General features: G+C 34.3%; 1 pseudogene across 1 annotated transcript; it reads right to left on the bottom strand.

Annotated features, from left to right (window-relative positions):
* Positions 1-203: 203 nt before the first annotated feature.
* Positions 204-7602, bottom strand: LOC148874689 (putative sucrose-phosphate synthase 2; annotated as a pseudogene). The gene is made up of 11 exons (XR_016104619.1): positions 7492-7602; positions 6490-6722; positions 5198-5378; positions 4891-5022; positions 4671-4802; positions 4421-4597; positions 4283-4336; positions 4131-4193; positions 1473-2453; positions 1273-1400; positions 204-665 (listed from the first exon to the last, which is right to left on the bottom strand). The product of XR_016104619.1 is annotated as a putative sucrose-phosphate synthase 2 (transcript).
* Between the last annotated feature and the right edge of the window lie 10024 nt (positions 7603-17626).

Here is a 17626-nt window from a genome sequence, read left to right as displayed (position 1 = left end):
TCTAACACAAACATGCACATCACTGTCTTCTTTACCACTAATCACTCTGCAATTAAGTCCTGTTCCTGCATGATAGTGGTCACATATGGAATGAGATTTATTACAAGGTCAGGACAGCTGTTACCTTTTGATTGGGTTAGCTAAAAGAGAAGCAGCAGATCTGGACTCAAGTTCATATGTGAGCATGAGAGAAAGAGAGATAATGATGATAATTTAATTGTTTAAATTGTATACCTTTCTGTATTTGCCAAATAGGACTTCTATAAACAACGGGAAAGAGAAAACCAATTTCAGTTAAATAGCCAAAAGAAAACAGAGAAAAAGAAAGAAGCAAAATAACAATTGACCTTAGTGTGAAACATACAGAGATTCTTTTCCCTCACACTCAAACAGACTTGGAGACTGACTTTAGAGCTTTCAAGATCACATCAGCTGTTGCTCCACTGTTTGTGTGGGTGACAAGAGGGCTCTCCCCTGGAACTATGTCATCTTTCAGGTAGCTTCCTGTTGTTCTTACTAATTCCTCAGATCCTTTCTCTACTAGTCCTTTCATAATCACTGTCTTGTGGGTTCCAGATATCAGTTCTTCATAATCAGTGTCACCCGTTTCACCAAGAATAACATACATGTTTGCAACATTCAATCCCCAACGAACAAAGAGGTACCTATTGATTTATCACAAACCAAGAAGGAAACACAGTACAGAGATGTAAATACATTTAGTGGATACAAATTTCATATTCTTCTATTACCATTTACCAGGCTACTAGACAAACAATAGAATTCCTTTTACTTGATTTATTTGAGGAATGGTGGTCTGCATCTGAGTAAGTTCAATCACAAAAATGACAAAAGTTAAACAAGGGTATTACGCTAGTTAGAAATGATAGAGAAACAGGACATGAGTCACATCACATGACAAACACCCTGTAAACTATATCATGGTATTTTGCAAGTTCTGAACCCTTGACACCATGAGCCTGTAACCAACTACACCTAATCTTGTTATGGCTCAACAAACCATTAATCTGGAGCCTCAACAGTAAGGACGGCAATGGTCCCTATATTTGCCCAACCCAGAACTAGAATCTCTACTTTGATATCTAAATTATTTGGTATTTTTCATTGAGTGGTTATTATGACATAATACTTAGAAACATATTTTGGTTCCTTTACGAGTAACCCTACAAAGGCTGATTTGTACATGTAAAAGCTAATGATAGAATGCAAGTCACCAAATATCTAAGCATATAATTGAATGCATGTATGTACCTTAATGCTTGAGATCGAGATGCAAGAAGAGGAACAATTTGCATTCTTGTTGAGTTCCTACAGTACATTGGATGGCACCGAAGCCCACGCATTCTCAGCTTTTGCCTCAGATCATCCACCCTCATTGCCTGAAAAGATCATTCACCATGAAAAGCCATATAAATTACACTACTGATGCTTCATTAAAAGATTATATGTACCTTGCTGGAATCTTTCATTAAGTATGAGATGCAATGTGAAATGCTTGATTTCACATCTTCCTCAATTGGGCTTGAAGAATTGTGAGATTTATCCCCTCTGCTTTCTTGTGAATTCATTAGTTTCGAAATAGTCTTCTTTAGGCCTTCACAACCCCAACGGTAGTCAATATGGGAGGTGTAGTCTGGGTCTGGATACAACTTTCCATCATCTTCTCTATAAACACCTGGGTAGTACACTTCACTCCCACTGCTACATATCAGAGCATCAAATTCTGTCACCTGAATCCTCCCTAATTTCAAGAAGTCTATTGTCTCAGAAACTGGCATGGCTGTTGAAAAAGCAAATCCTGAGAATCTTGATATTTGGGAGTCTGACCGCACAGCCTTAAATATCTCCTGTACTGTCTGAAGCATCTTACTGTCAGCAACTCCATTGCTGTTATAGCAGTCAAGTGCTATTACAATTAACCTCCGCCTTCGTCTCAGGAGTGGATACTTGTTTGCCACATTCTCAGGATGTTTATTTCCATATTCAGTTTTATGTGGGTCTGATAATGGCTTCTTTATCTTACTTAGGATTCGTTTCACTTGATCTTGTACCTCAGGATCACCCTGGACTGCAGCCACTTTCTCTAATTCAGCAGGATCATTCTCCAAAGAGCCATTGAATGAAGACTTTTCCCCATCAACAGAAAGCCTCAAGGACATGTCCTGCACATCCTTGAGTGAATCTCCAAGGGACTCTTCTGCAGCCATGTCATCCATTGGGGTGTCAGTCTTCCATTGTGGATGCCTCATCCTACAAGCTGCCACCCTTGTCAAGTAAGTTCGGCAATGTTCAGGCCATGAAAATAGGTGTATATTTTTCCATCCATTCTTCCTGCATTCATGCCATAGATTCTTTTCTGAAACTAGTTTAAGCAGTGCATCTGCAATAGCTTGTTGATCATGTGGGTCCACAAGCAACCCATTGTTCAGTGCCTAACCCAAAGGAATTAAAAAGAAACTGTCATTGAAGCAAAGTACATGATATCATACATATATCCTATTCTCATTGCACTTCATAGATTGACAACATGGAAAAACACTGGTTGCTATAAAATTGACCATGTGGTTAAATAAAGGGTTGATCAGAAATAAAGAGTAAAAAATAATAGAAATTTTAATGTAAGAGCAAAGTATTCAAAACTGTAATTTTTTTTTTCAAATTTTGTTGTGTATCATATATAGCCTATTTTCATTGCACTTCATAGATTGACAACATGGAAAAACACTGGTCGCTGTAAAACTGACCATGTGGTTAAATAAAGGGTTGATCAGAAATAAAGAGTAAAAAATAATATAAATTTTAATGTAAGAGCAAAGTATTCAAAATTGTAATTTTTTTTTTCAAATTTTGTTGTGTATCATTGAATTTTTAGGTGAGCATGGACCTTGGTGCAATGGTTGAGTTGCCCTATTGCGACCTGGGTGACCAATGTTCAAATCTTGGAAACAGCCCCTCTCTGTATGTGCAGGGGTAAGGCTGTGTATATCTGTCCTTCCCCAAACCCTGCATTGATGTGAGCCTCATGCATTGGGCTGCCCTAATTCTTGAATTTTTAGGTAGTAAGGATATTTCTAAATTTATTAGGTATCTATGAATTTTTATGTAGTAGGGATATTTTGGTCCTTTTACATGTTGTCTATAGGGTCCAGCCTAATAATTTGATTTTTATGGGCAAATTTAGTTTATGTGTAAAATTTCATAGTCATTACAGATTAGTTTAGGAGTTATTTCTCTATGAATTAAAGTAGGATAGTGGCAATAATGCAATTGTTGTTTTTCTTAGTTCTATTAGGATTGGCCACCCCTAAAGTGTCTAGTTATATGTTCTAAGTGCAAAAGTGTGGATGCTTATTTGAGATCTTACAACTTATGTTAACTGGTCAATGGTGAGTGGATTCTTATGCCCTAGAATGCTACTAGGCCCCAAGTTAAGTGACTCTGAATCTCTCTCTCTCTCTCTCTCTCTCTCTCTCTCTCTCTCTCTCTCTCTCTCTCAAAGTTTCCAAGCATCAACAACAGACATCAACAGATCACGCCCTTTTTTTGGTAATTAACAGATCACACGTTGTACATTAAATATTTCATTCAACATCCCCAAGGAACTGAAATTAATTTAGGTACATTTTTTATTTTACATCAAAACACAATTTTCCTATTAAAGCTGCTTTGTCCTTTTGTACCAAACCATATTGCTCGCATATTTCAACACACCCTATGAATCTCCATCACCTCCATCCTACCTAATTTCATCCCAAAAGTCCATCATCTCTGCAACGTTTCATAAAAAAAAATCTAAGCTCTTCCATTTAGTCCTTAATATTCCTTAATTCTATTTCATCCAATCAATACCTTCCTAGACTCACCATTGGATCATAGTCATCATATGTCGTATTCTCACTAAGATCAAGTATTAATCTCACTACATTTTCATCAAATAGATCAATATAGAAAAGCACAGCCAAGTTAATAACTAACTGAATTTGCTTAGTTTAAATACACATTTTGATAATCCAGGCTTGGACCACTTGGTACAGGCCAACAATGTAGCATCAATTCCTAAATATTTCAAACCTATGATGTCATCAACAACAGCGTAAAACAATTTTTACCCGGTGAATATCAACAGGTCCGCCATTTTTAGTAGCCACCATTGGAAGCCCATGTGCTGCTGCCTATATAAAACCAAGAAATTAAGAGCAAGAGTTTTGTTTTAGCAAAAGGATGATAGTATGAGGATATATAGTTTATGATAGAATCAAACCTCAATTAAGGTAAGGCCAAAAGGCTCAACCAAAGCTGGATTTATGAAGACTCCCTGCCATGTTTCCAAGCACTTTGATGATAAGCATCGGTTGAAATTAGATAACCATAGTTAGCAGCAACATGGATATTAGCAAACCTTTGTTTTGGCTGCTAGGCGGTAGATTTCTGGAACATCAGACTGCTTGTGATGCTTTGGGTAGGCAACAATCCCATAGAGGTCATATTTATCAATCAGCTTCAATACTGTTGTTAGCACATTAGCATTACCTGAGGACATTTCATCTATATCATCCCTATTCCCCATTATGAGTGTCTGCACAAGCATATTACCTCTATGTCAGTGTTTTCTCTTAGAGAACATCTGAGTAATTGAGGTTGTTGCTTACAAGATTAGCAAGGTCTCTTAATGAACGACATTCCCCAAAGGCTTTCAAAAGGGTGGTGATGTTCTTCTTTGGATCAGGTCTTGATAATGCCAGGATCATTGGCTTATGGGGATTTGTGAAGAAGCGCATTACCTGTGGAGATTTTTCTTCTCTGTCGATAAAAATAAGATAGCAAAATAGGATAGAAAAGAGATGTTGAATAGTTGCAGAAATGTCTTACTTCAGACCATATAGGTGGAACTGCCCTTGGTGAAGACCCATCAGCACCAAAAAGGGCTGCAAGTTCCCCATCAGCTTCAGGAGTGTCCTCTTGAACAACAACATTGCTGAAGTCCATGCCAGGAGGAATAACCTGAAGATATTCTTTGTTTGTCATTAGTGATTAAACTTCCTGCTTGCATTAGTGCATATTATATGATGGAATTAAATAGCACATGTAGGTGTCTTCAGTCCTAATTTTTTAGTGTCGTCCTTAGTTATACAAACACAGAAAAGAACAATTCAGAAGTTTCAGATATGGCAATTACCACCATCCTTGGCATGTGACGGCCATGACAACTGACCCCACGTCTTGTACGGGCTCGCAGTACCTTCTCCAGCTTGACATCAAAACTATTCATAGAAGGTTAGGTTATCTTGGTTACCTGGCCACCAGTGTCAGAATCTCGACCAAGCTCCATGTTGTCTCCCCGGACCAAACCATGCAAGCTGGCCAAGGAGATGAGTCACAATTGCAATTCTAAATTTAAACTTAAATCAGTTCATAAGCAGAACTGTAGACGTGAATTTTTAAGCCAAATAAAATGGGCTTAATTTACAATGACAGCCTATAAATTAATATGGGCCCCATGGGCCCAAGGCCCAAGTCTACATAAATTTGTCTTGATGGCGTAGGGATCCAAGTGAATTAAGTCCAATCTGGCTCATCTCCTATTGTAATAGGGTGGTCCCATTGGCAAGACCATATAACTCCTACATAATGGTACATGTATAGGAGTTAAGGCTAACCCAACACCCCACTCACATGGATTGGTTAGCTAAGTGGGCTGAGGTGGCAGCCTTAATCCTTGGTTATAAATAACCTTGCCTAGGAAGAAAGGGGGTCCATTTTCTTCCTTTTGAGAGAATCGCACTACACGAAGCTCTCAGACACCAACACTGAAGATTGCAAGCAACAAAAAGCTCCTACAACCTCTAGCAACTACAAGATCCAGAGAGAAGAAAGAAGGGAAAAGCTTCTTTGTTCTCTACAACACTTGGATTCAAGCACTTCAAAGAAGATCAAGCCACCACAAAAGGGCCCTTCTTAGAGAAGCATCCTTCACAGCCGATTAAGCGCAAAGCCCGGAGTGAAGAAATCTACACCAAAATCAAGGAAATCTACAGCAACACTTCAAGAAGTACGAGAAACACGCCAACAGCCCTCGTCTTCACCAAATTCGCCCGTTAATCAGAGGTTGCTCACGTCATCGAGCAAAAATCAAAGAGAGTTCATTACCTTGTTTGTTTTCTTTATTACAAATTTATTTTGTAATTTGTCTCCATATTTTGTGCTAATTGAAATATATGAAATTTGTGTCGACAAAAACCTAGCATCTCAGAGTGATAGTGTTTGGATTTTCCAGACTTCGTCATAGAATAGCTAATGGAACTATCAAATTCAAAATGTATAGGTGTATTAAAAGGAGAGAGAGAGAGAGAGAGCTTTATTTATCACGCAACTTTTCTGTTTGTAGTCCATACTTTCATGTATGAAAAGTTGAAAACTGAAAGAATCTTGACAGCTTGAGTAATCACAGTTGGCCAATTCAATTTGTACCTGATAAGAACAATGTAGAGTTTCTTCCCCTTGTTATCATCAGACCACACTTCGAGGTTTGAAAAATTCCTCTGGTACTTCTTCATCGGGGCCTCACTCTGAATCATCTCCCCCACAGTGTCCCCCTTTTCTCCCTCAGAAAGGTCTTCAGACAGGTCTTCAGTGGCATCCTTGCGTCCCTGCTCCCGCTCCCACCTCCTGTTTGTCAAGCGTTGGAACTCTTCCCATTCCAACTACTCATTCAATCAATAGATATGTATTCTCAGGCATGGAATCAATTCATTGAATTGATAAAATTATTGTACAAATTGCATTTATATTATTCTTTTCAGAATTATCATCTTCACTATCAATTAACTATTTGTCAATTGCTGTGTTGAATACTGTTCATTTCCTTAGTTTCGGTGGTAGCCAGAGAACTTCTGAAGAAAATTAATCCTGTGAAGAACCCACTTAAAATTCAAAGTATAACATGCACAAAGCAATCACACAAAGTGACAAACAATGTCCACAGTTCATATTTGCAAGAATAAAAGATAACCATATTTTCCCACTAACTGCAATTCTTCATCCAGAATTCTATGAATAGAAACCATTCACTTAAAGTTTTCGGCCAAGACTCCACAATATTCACTTTTGCTTTAATAAATTCTTGGCTCATACTATACAACATATCTACAAAAAAAAAAGAATCATTTAATAAAAGAAAATACATATTTTAATCTATCCATTTGAAAATTCCATTTCTTACATTAGCAACTGAGACTTTCTGGGTTAATATAGTAGAATTTCCAATATAACTAAAATGCAAACAAAATTTTGAAATATTTTTAAGAATTCCCTACTCAGTTCTTTCTTGATGAACTATTGACAGCCATGTTTTAAAGAACTAACTTTCGGCCCTACCCATTTGAAAGTTCCATCCTATCATTAACTATTACCAATTTGCTCTTAAATTAGAACAAAACTGAAATTCAATATGGGTTTTTCAACACCTGTAACCACTTCTTCCACAAAGTACTTTGTGGGGTTGAAGTGCCCCCCCTCCCGTGGCTTCTGCTCCTCTATTGCTCCATCATCCAAGTAGCCATTGATCCATTCGTTCACCGCCATTTCTTAGAGACTGGATGCTGAAATGCTCACATTTATTTAACAGAGAGAGAGAGAGAGGGAAAGAGAGAGAGAGAGAGAGAGAGAGAGAGAGAGAGAGAGAGAGAGAGAGAGAGATTGGATTCAAAAATGTTCACTCTCAATAAAGAGAGATTTTCTGTAAATTCCTCTCTTTGGTTTAAGGTGGTAACAGAGACTGAGAGCGGGAAGAAGGAGAGAGCGGTTGAAGAGTTTGGGCTTGGGAGGGAGAAGTTAAGCAGAGCCTGCAGAGGATGAGCGACGTGGGGGGAAGGTCATTTTCCCACGAGCCAGAGGCTCTTTCCTTCAGGAGGGTCATTTTCACACGTGTGGTAGCTCATGTTTTTTCTCTATTTCCGAGGTTGCACAGTTCTCTATGCGACCTCGGCTCATTTACACGTAACTTTGATAACTTTCTCTGAAAATCCAGGGAGAAAAATGCATGAACATTCTTATTTATTCCCTCCACCATCTGGGTCCTAGCCATGCATCAATAATTTGGAAGGTCTCGACATCCAAGGGCTGTGATTTTTCAGGGTCAGACATTTCTCAAGCATCTGACCATTCACAGAATTGGAGATGACAACTGACAGACTCCCACAGGACTTAGGCTTGGCTTTTTAGTGGTAATAATAATAAGGGATAAAGCCCACTACTCAGTTCAAGAGGTATCTTCATTAAATCTCATTAAGTAAGCTCTTTATTATGATAATTAATTAATGAGATGAGAATTGGCTATTTGCATCAAGAAGCTTATTAATTTGACGATTCATGTGATGGGCTTATTAAAATTGGGCCAATTCAAATAGTGCAGCCTATCAAATGCCTAGGCCCACCCATTGGACCACAAGAAGCCCATCTCATTCTTAAGTGAAAAGTCTAACTAGAAACCTGGTCAATCATTTTAATCACTGCTCTTGTTGCACTTGTGTCTTAATAATTGTAGCTTGTACTTGGTCTCATTGACAATCTTTCTTGCTGGCCATACATCCATGATAATAGAGAAATGGCACCAAAATTTTCAAATTTTAAAACAATAAGTCTCTCTCTTTCTCTCTAAAATTTTGATTTTTGTGTATGTGGTAACAAGCCCATCATCCTACTTTGTGCTAAGCACTATCAACCAAGCTTTTATCACTTGTCTTCTTTACCCTAAATAGGTGAAACCCTTTAACCCACATGTATCTTTCTGGGCTAGAATTCGGTTGGATGTTGTGGAGTGATGAATGATGCTTGAGGGACAGATGGATCTGGGTTTCAGACAAAATAGAGATGCACATTTAGACAAACCAACATTGGTGGATTTTGGCTTGTATCTCTCACCAATTGACACGACTCAGTTTGAGATGAGAAATTAACTCTCAACCTGAATTTTTTTTCCCTTTCACATGGCAGTCTCTCTCATATCCTTGATGCTTCTAGTTGGTAGGTTTGTCTTTTGGGGGAACCAAGGAATATCCCTGTTAGCTTTAGCTTTCATGGTTGCTATCTCTTCTTTGGCCACTGCTTAATTAAACATGTAAAGAAAAGGAAAAGAGAATTTAACTCAAAATTTAATAGTCTTCAATCAGTGAATCATTCATCAATAACTTGATGGGTTCTTAATAAGGTTCAAAGTATTGATACGTATCAGACGATATATATCGTATTGGGAACTTTTTGATACACCCCTACAAGAGGGTGTATCGAGGTTTTGATCAGTTCAGAGGGTGGATGAACCTTAAACCAACCCCTCTGAACTGTATTTAAAAAAATTTAAAAAAACTACTGATACTGCCCAATATGCCAGGTGTATCGATATTTTGAACCTTAATTCTTAGATAGAGAGACCGTTTGTGGCTGAATTAAATAACTTGTTTTTCCCTAGGTAAATTAAAGACAGCCACCCCGGATTTAGGGACTGCAATTCTCTCAGAAATCTAATTTGCAACCCCCTCTTAATCTATTAATAGCCCTCTTATAAACCACATCCTGCCCGTGAATTTGGCATCAATCCACAGGCAGGATTCAGTCCACCCTTAGTTGTTTTATAAAACCATTGTCCTTTTAATTCTTAGTTTTATTTTTCTAAAATCCTAATTCTAATGTTTCTCTCAACTTTGTTTTCAACAAAGTTTGTCAAGAGAATGCCTCCAAGAATGATTGATTCATCGATGGTTTGTGCTTTAGAATTGTTGTTTTTTATCATTTTAATATTTGTTGCTGTCGGTTCATAGAATCTTCAATGCACAATTTAGTAATTTTACTTTCACCGTTGTCCAGAATCAGGGGGTAAGTATTACCATAATGAACTCCCCAACGAGAGCTCATATCACCTTCAAACAATATATGTTCCAACACCCTCCCAACATGATTTGACACTACGCATCTCATACATATCAGTGATGCCGGAACATGTTGGAAGGGTATTGGAATGTGTTTTATTGACATAAGATCTCTAACTCGCTCAATAGATGAAGATTAATTACCATACCTTGAATATTTTATTATTTAATTGTTTTTATCCACTAAAATCCAAAACAGTAAGCTACTCAGTTCAGCCACTTCCACCCTTATCAAATGGCCCCCATCAACCTTCTCTTAAAAAAGCAAAACAAATGGGATTTTCTAGTCTTAGTAAATCACTTTAACTTATTCTAATTAAACAACAAAAATGGTGGAAATCACCCAAAATTATCTACTCTGGTTTGTCATAAGAAGGGTTGAAGACATAAGATTATCAGCATTGCTAAGAGGAGAATAACATTGTGACAAGCCAATTTCTTTAGGTTGAGTTTGGAAGGAGTACAAATATAAATATGTACAAAACAAATACATATAAAATAGGAAAAATTCCCGATTAGTACCTTGTACTTTGGGCCTAGTGTCACTTTGGTCCTCGAACTTTAAAATGCGACAATTCAGTATCCAAACTTTCAAAGCGTGACAATCTAGTATCTGTCGTTAACTAGCTATTAACCAGTCATTAAGTGACATTTGAAAAAGGCACAAATGCCCTTCAATTGTTACTTAATTTTCTTCATCAACCATCTAAACATTGACAAAAAATTAGCACTCCCAAATCCTTGCCTATTCCATTCAAGAAAGTTGGGGTCATGTTTGGGTGGGCATTCTGGTGACCCCAACTTTCTTGAATAGAAAAGGCAAGGATGTGAAACTGTTATTTTTTTTTTTTGTCAATGTTTGGATGGTTGATATATAAAATTAGATGACACTCAAAGGGCATTTGTGTCTTTTTCAAATGCCACTTAACGGCTGGTTAATAGCTAGTTAACAGTAGGTATTGGATTGTCATGTTTTGAAAGTTTGGGTACTAAATTGTCGCATTTTAAAGTTTGGAGACCAAAGTGGCACTAGGACCAAAGTACAGTGTACTAATCAGGAATTTTCCCTACAAAATAATACAAAATACAAGGTTTTGCACTCTACGTATTTGTATTTGAACTCTTTCCAAATGGAGCCTTAGACACAAATGTCCTACATACATTTTATAAAATTTTTCCTTTGCCAACTAGCTCTAATAATTCACCTTTACTCAGAAGAGGCATGCTATAACATGAAATTGGAAACCTTTCAGCTGGTATTTTGTGCAGAAGATGTGTACCATGGAGTTCTATGGACCACCTTGGCAACGCTTTCCACGCAAGGCTTCTATTTGCAAACTACAAGTACTTTCAGAAATAGAAATAGAGAAGTGTTGATGAGGGACTCTCTTGAAGATTACTTGGAAATCTGGTTATGAGGAGAAGATGGACAAGACAAGTAGATTTAGGAAAGATATACATGTAAAAAGAGAACTTTTATACTGTGTTTGGTTGCAATGTAAATAAATTTACATTGATGCAAAACTATGGCAGTGCAAATGATTTGATTGTAAATTATGACCTCTTTTTCTTTCAAATTTTAACTTATTTTGTTTGATTGCAGTGCAAATAAAGTAAATTAAGACATGAAGCATAATAATGTAAAACCCAAAACAAAATTAAGAAAAAGTTTACACTTTTTTCATTTGCACTCCAATGCATTTATACTAGTACAAATAAAATTGCACTGCAACCAAACACAACCTTAGGAACTATATTTGCCTTAAAAGGGAGCTACCATGACCAAGGTTCAAAATTTCGTCACATATTTGCAATAAAACAAATTGGTGTATATGTTTCTCGGTGGGTCACCGATGCATCAAATACGAACCTTTTGGGGTTTTGACCTATTTCAGGGGTAAGCAGGGCTAAGACTTACTCCTCTGCCCTATTTAAAAAGAAACTAAAAAAAAGGCCGGATACGTGCATTGTAAACTATCAATATACCCCTTGCACTGTATGAGATGTATCAATACTTTGAACCTTAACCATGATCATAAGGAGTGATGTGTTCTAATCTTTCCCACAAAACCATTAGTCAAAAGCTTGAGAATGAAAAAGCCCAAGAAAGGGAGAAGAATTATCCCCAATCAAGGTTCAATGTATCGACACGTATTGGCCCATATCGGTCGATACGTATCGTTCTGGGACCTCTACGATATGCCCCTACAGTGGTATATCAGAGGTCTGACCAGTTCAAGGGGTGGAGGACCTCTAAACCAACCCCCTGAACCCATTTTGAAAAAAAAAATAATAAAATAAGTAAAAAAAGGTACCGATATTTTGAACCTTGTCCCCAATAGTAGAGTTTGAACCAGGACTATGATTCATATATAGTAGCATTGGACACTCACAGTTCAACAACTGCACCTTCTAGTTCAAGTTAATCATCAGTCCAATGAAAATAAAGGAAGAAGAAAATAATATAGTTGAAAAGGGGAAGAATAATAAAATGAAATCACAATTCTAAAATGTTTTATATCATAAATCTAATTTTTATTTATTTTTTAATAATTGCATTATAATTTTTAAAACTAAATTAAATTTTTAAGTTTAAATCTTTTGAATCGACTGACCAAACCAAAAAATCAACCCAAATTGTTACAACTTGAGTGGGACAGTTTTCACAAAAGGTCAGTTGGTTTCAGATGACCAACTCCCCAACCTGACCAGGTCGATTTGGTTGGCCAAAGAGCCTACGAACGAACTAAACCAACTCACGAACACTCATAATTTCAGCTAAATTAATAGTCTCATCTCTGATAAATAACAATAGCTTAATCTCCAATAATTATTGAAAATTTATAGCAAAAATATAGAATTATTGAACATATATCGATAATGAAAAAAATACAATAAGTACTAAAAATATATTAACTTAGTCAACAAATAGTATGATCTCAAATAATAGTTTAATCTCTAATAAATATTAATCAATAAATTATAACAAAAATACAATAAGTACAATAAATTAAATTTAAAAATTTCACTAATAGTAGTTTAATCTCCAATAATTAAATAATAAAACAAAATAAATTTATACATAATAATTGAAAATACATTTATCACAAACAATAAATAATTACTGAAATACAATAATGATTAATTTTAGTATATATAATTATATACTAAATACAGATTAAGAGTTTAAAATTATTATTAAGAAATATTATTTTTTTCAAAGTTATTTTCTCAAATTATTACTTGATATATTTGAAATTAGTTATTTACAATATTATGTAAAAATATTAAATTATTATTAATTTCAATATTATGTTATAATTATTTCTCTACTCTTCAGAAATTTTTTAAATTCATTACATAGTTTCTTTATTTTAACTATTTAAAATCTAGTTTTGTTAAATAATTAAATAATATGTAAAATATTTAAATTTTAGAGTATTAGTTATTTATGGAATTTAATTGACCATAAAATCATAATTTATACTTTTATTACATATTTTCATTTTTAATTTTGTAATATATTAAATTATTATTAATTTCAATATTATCTTATAATTATTTTTTTGAATTTATTACTTAATTTCATTATTTTAACTATTTAAAATCTAGTTATGATAAATGTCTAGTTATTTAAATATTTAAATAATCTATAAAATATTTAATTTTTTTTGTTATTTGAATTTTATTTATTTAAAGCTATTACATATTATTAAATGGTTGAAAAACATTTAAATTGACGATCCAGAAAAAACATAATTTAAATTGTTAGTAAATAATTTTGTGATATATTTTGTAAAAATATAAAATTATTTATTAGATAATTTTGTTATTTTAACTATTTAAGATATAGTTATGATAAATATTTAGTTATTTAAATATTTAAATCATCTATAAAATATTTTAATTTTTTTTTCATTTGAGTTTTATTTTATTTAAAGCTATTACATATTACTAAATATTTGAAAAGCGTTTAAATTGATAATTTGGAAATATATAATTTAAATTGTTAGTAGATAATTTCGTGATATATTTTGTAAAAATATAAATTTATTTTTTGTCTTTTTAATAAATATTTTAAAGTCATTAAATAATTTTTTTGGATTATTTAAATAATTCTTAAATTTTAAAATCTAAACTTTCTTTAGATAGATATAGATAAAAAGTATGGGAGAGGATAAATAAGAATTAAAGATAATTTGGGAGATAAACTCTTTACTAAATTAGAGATAATTATGGAGATAAATAGGAATTAGAGATCATTTAGAAGATAAATAGGAATTATAAATAATTTTGCAGAAAGTGGGGGAGGTAGTTTACAATAAATTTTAGGAGAAGAGATTATTTAGGTTATTGAGAAAATGCATCACATTAGTTGTTTCAAAAATGATATGGAATAAAAAAACAAAAAAAATCAAAATAAGGAAAAAATTTCTTGACCACTTTGTTTTAATATATATATATATATATATATATATATATATATATATATTAAATTGGCATCAGAAAATATATCTAAATAACATTTTCTTGAGTCCAGATCTGCCACCCATAGTCAACAGAGCTTCCAACATGATCCACAACCGTTCATCTTTTAAACAGAATTGTCATCACAAATTAAAAAAAAAAAACCAAAAGTGTTTGGATTATTTATCCATCTATATATCTATACTATATTTTAAAATGCAGTTGCCTGTTAGATTCATCATATTGTTTTCAAACCCCTTCAAAATTTTGTGATTTTTTTTTTATTTTTAAAAATAAAAATAAGCATGGAGCTATTTAAGCTCACCCACAACCCTTGGAGATTTCAGGTGTTTAATTCAAATCAGGATTTTCCATGGGACCTCAAAAATCTCTTGAAGGAAGATTATATGAAAATCCCTGTTTTGTGAATTGACTAATGGATTTTTCTTCGGAAAGGTATGGATTTGCCCAATGCAGATTTCTGATTTACACTGCAGGGCTATAAACATTCAAATGGACTGATACCCACACTCTATGCACCCACGCCCACCCGTGAATTGACATCAATTCCAAGCTGGCACCTACCCCGATCCTACATTGAACCTACAAATTCTGACATTGGGGGTATCGGTCATTCTCCCATTTTTCTTTTGTTGCTTTAATTTTCTATTATTTTCTTTTGTTTAAGTTTTCAGGCAGGATTGAAAGGGTAAGGAGGTGTGCATTTGTTTTGGGTTCTAGGGCAAGGTAGGCTAATTAAGTCCTTTACTTTTAATGTTGATTGATTAATACAATTTTAAGGGTGTCTGCCTCTCCACCTAGAGTAATAAAAAAGCTCATTCACAATCATTTCAGTTAAGAAAATTGAATGTAAAGTGGGCATCTTTTTAACATCAGCCCATGCATTGCATGAGTCTCTTCTATAACATACACACACATGCACACATATCTCTCCAATAGAATTCTAGGAAAAAAGACAAAAAAAAAAAAAAAAAAACTGTATGCATCACATGATATATTAATGTACATATTACCTCGTTGACAATTTTTTCCTTGAACAAGGAGGATAATTTTATATATTTTTGTTATTATGGTTGTTTCCCGAAGAAACACCTTCATATTAACACCATTCAGGTGTTTTAATTTAAACCAAAACTTTATTTTGTTGGACTGATTCATAAATCTTGATTTTACCTTCTTTCACTTTCACTTAGGTTATGTGGGAGACTTTTAGTAGAAAGAACTTGTTTTTGCCAAGGATGGGCCAAGGGCAATAAAGTAATTTCACTTCCTTAGCCGAGGGCTTATGTGTCCGACCTGAGAATAAGAGAGCATGTCAGAGGCCCCAGGTGTTATCCCAGGGGTGGAATCTCTGACGGTCAAGTTTGTCAAGTGCACAAAGGGAGTCGGACGCGGCCTCGGGAGTAAGAGAGCTTAAGAGCAAGAGTAAGCCAAGTGATCTTACCAATAAAGGGATGCCCTATTAATACTTGACCAAGCCTAGAAGTAGTTGGAGGTGGTTAGTGGCGGACGACCTAGAGTCTGGCTGATGCCACATGGCACCATCCTAGGCCCTGCCACATGCGCCTACATTAGAACTTTTTCAGCTCATTAATTTTCTCTCTCTCTCTCTCTCTCTCTCTCTTCTTGTTTTCCAATCCTTTGAAAATTTTGTGGCTTTTTTTTCAAAGTTAGAGATTAAACTATTGTTATTTCCTAGAGATGAGACCATGGTTTTTAAAACTGACCCGGTGATCGAACCGGTCAGGGGTCCAGTTATTGGGTCGGACAGTCCAACATTCGAACCGAACGGTCGGTCCATTCTAAAAATAAAAAAAAATCAAAAAATAAAAAATAGTCAAAACCGTTCAAACGATTAATTGCCCAGTTCAGTGATTCGTTGACCAAAATCAATGGTTTTGGGGGGAAATCTGGTTTTTGGGGAAAATGGAATCGATCAAGTAACCAGTTCTCGGTTTTTCCGATTTTATCGTCCAGTCTGATCTGGTTTTGAAAACCATGGATGAGACTATTAATTTAGCTGAAATTATGAGTGTTCACAAGCTGGTTCAGTTTGGTTGTAGGCTATTTGGCCAACCAAATTGACTTGGTCAGGTTGGGGATCGAGTTGGTCAGCTGAAACCGACTGACCTTTTGTGAAAGCTGACCCACTCAAGTTGTATTGGTTTGGGTCTATTTTTTGGTTTGGTCAGTCAGTTCAAAAGGTTTAAACTTAAAAGTTAAACTTAGTTTTAAAAATTATAGTGCAATTATTAAAAAAATAAATTTAAAAATTATATTTGTGATATAAAACATTTTGGACTAAGAAATATGAGGAATTTCCCACTTTCCATGTTAAAAATTATATTTAAATATAAAATTTAATATATATCATGGTTAGGTTCTTTGATTTTGGTTGATTTACAAATAGCGAAAGTGAAATTGATCCAAGTTGGTTGAATTAGGAAATTTTTTAACCAAAACTGACCTAAAATACTAAGGTCGAGTTGGTTGGTTTCATCAGTTTGATGAATAAACCTAACTAAAATTAATTATCATTATTTTTGTATTATAAAAAATTTATTAAAAGTAGTATATAAAATATGAATAATTATTAATTATTTAAAAAGTTGAAAATATAAAACAATTGTATACTCTAATGTGATTCTATTAGGGTCATTTACTAGAACAAATCTTATAGTTTTACATTTTTATTTAAACGTACCTTATAGTTTTCATTTTATTAAAACATCCCATATATTTTACAACTTATTTACTTAATCAACCTTTCATTAAGGAGTGCTTGTTTTTCCATTAGGCCCATGCTTTTTTTATTCCAAAAATACCCTTAACACTTTTTTTGTAGAGAAAACAAAATTAACCAAATATAGCCAATATAGTGGTTGTTCGCATCTTATAAAGAGCAAAAATGGTATTTTTATTTTTTTTATTAAATTTATTTAAATGAACATTAGGGTCAACATTGTAATTTTTCATTGTCATCTAATGGAAGATTGATTAAATCCATTGCAAATTATAAGTGGTGTTTTAGTAAAATTTTAACTATATGGTAGATTTTAGTAATCCATGAAACTATAAGGTGTATCTTAGTAAATAACCCTTTCTATTATTTAGCTTTGGCTTAATAAATCCCGTGCATCACACGGGTACTCACTAGTACAGAATTATAAAATATTTGCTAAATTTGTTTTTTAAAC

This window comes from Nelumbo lutea, chromosome 1, assembly GCF_056320005.1.
Source record: "Nelumbo lutea isolate HS-2025 chromosome 1, American lotus-T2T, whole genome shotgun sequence".
Taxonomy (NCBI): domain Eukaryota; kingdom Viridiplantae; phylum Streptophyta; class Magnoliopsida; order Proteales; family Nelumbonaceae; genus Nelumbo; species Nelumbo lutea.
The sequence above is the reverse complement of the archived record's forward strand: the minus strand, read 5'-3'. Positions and strand labels throughout refer to the sequence as shown.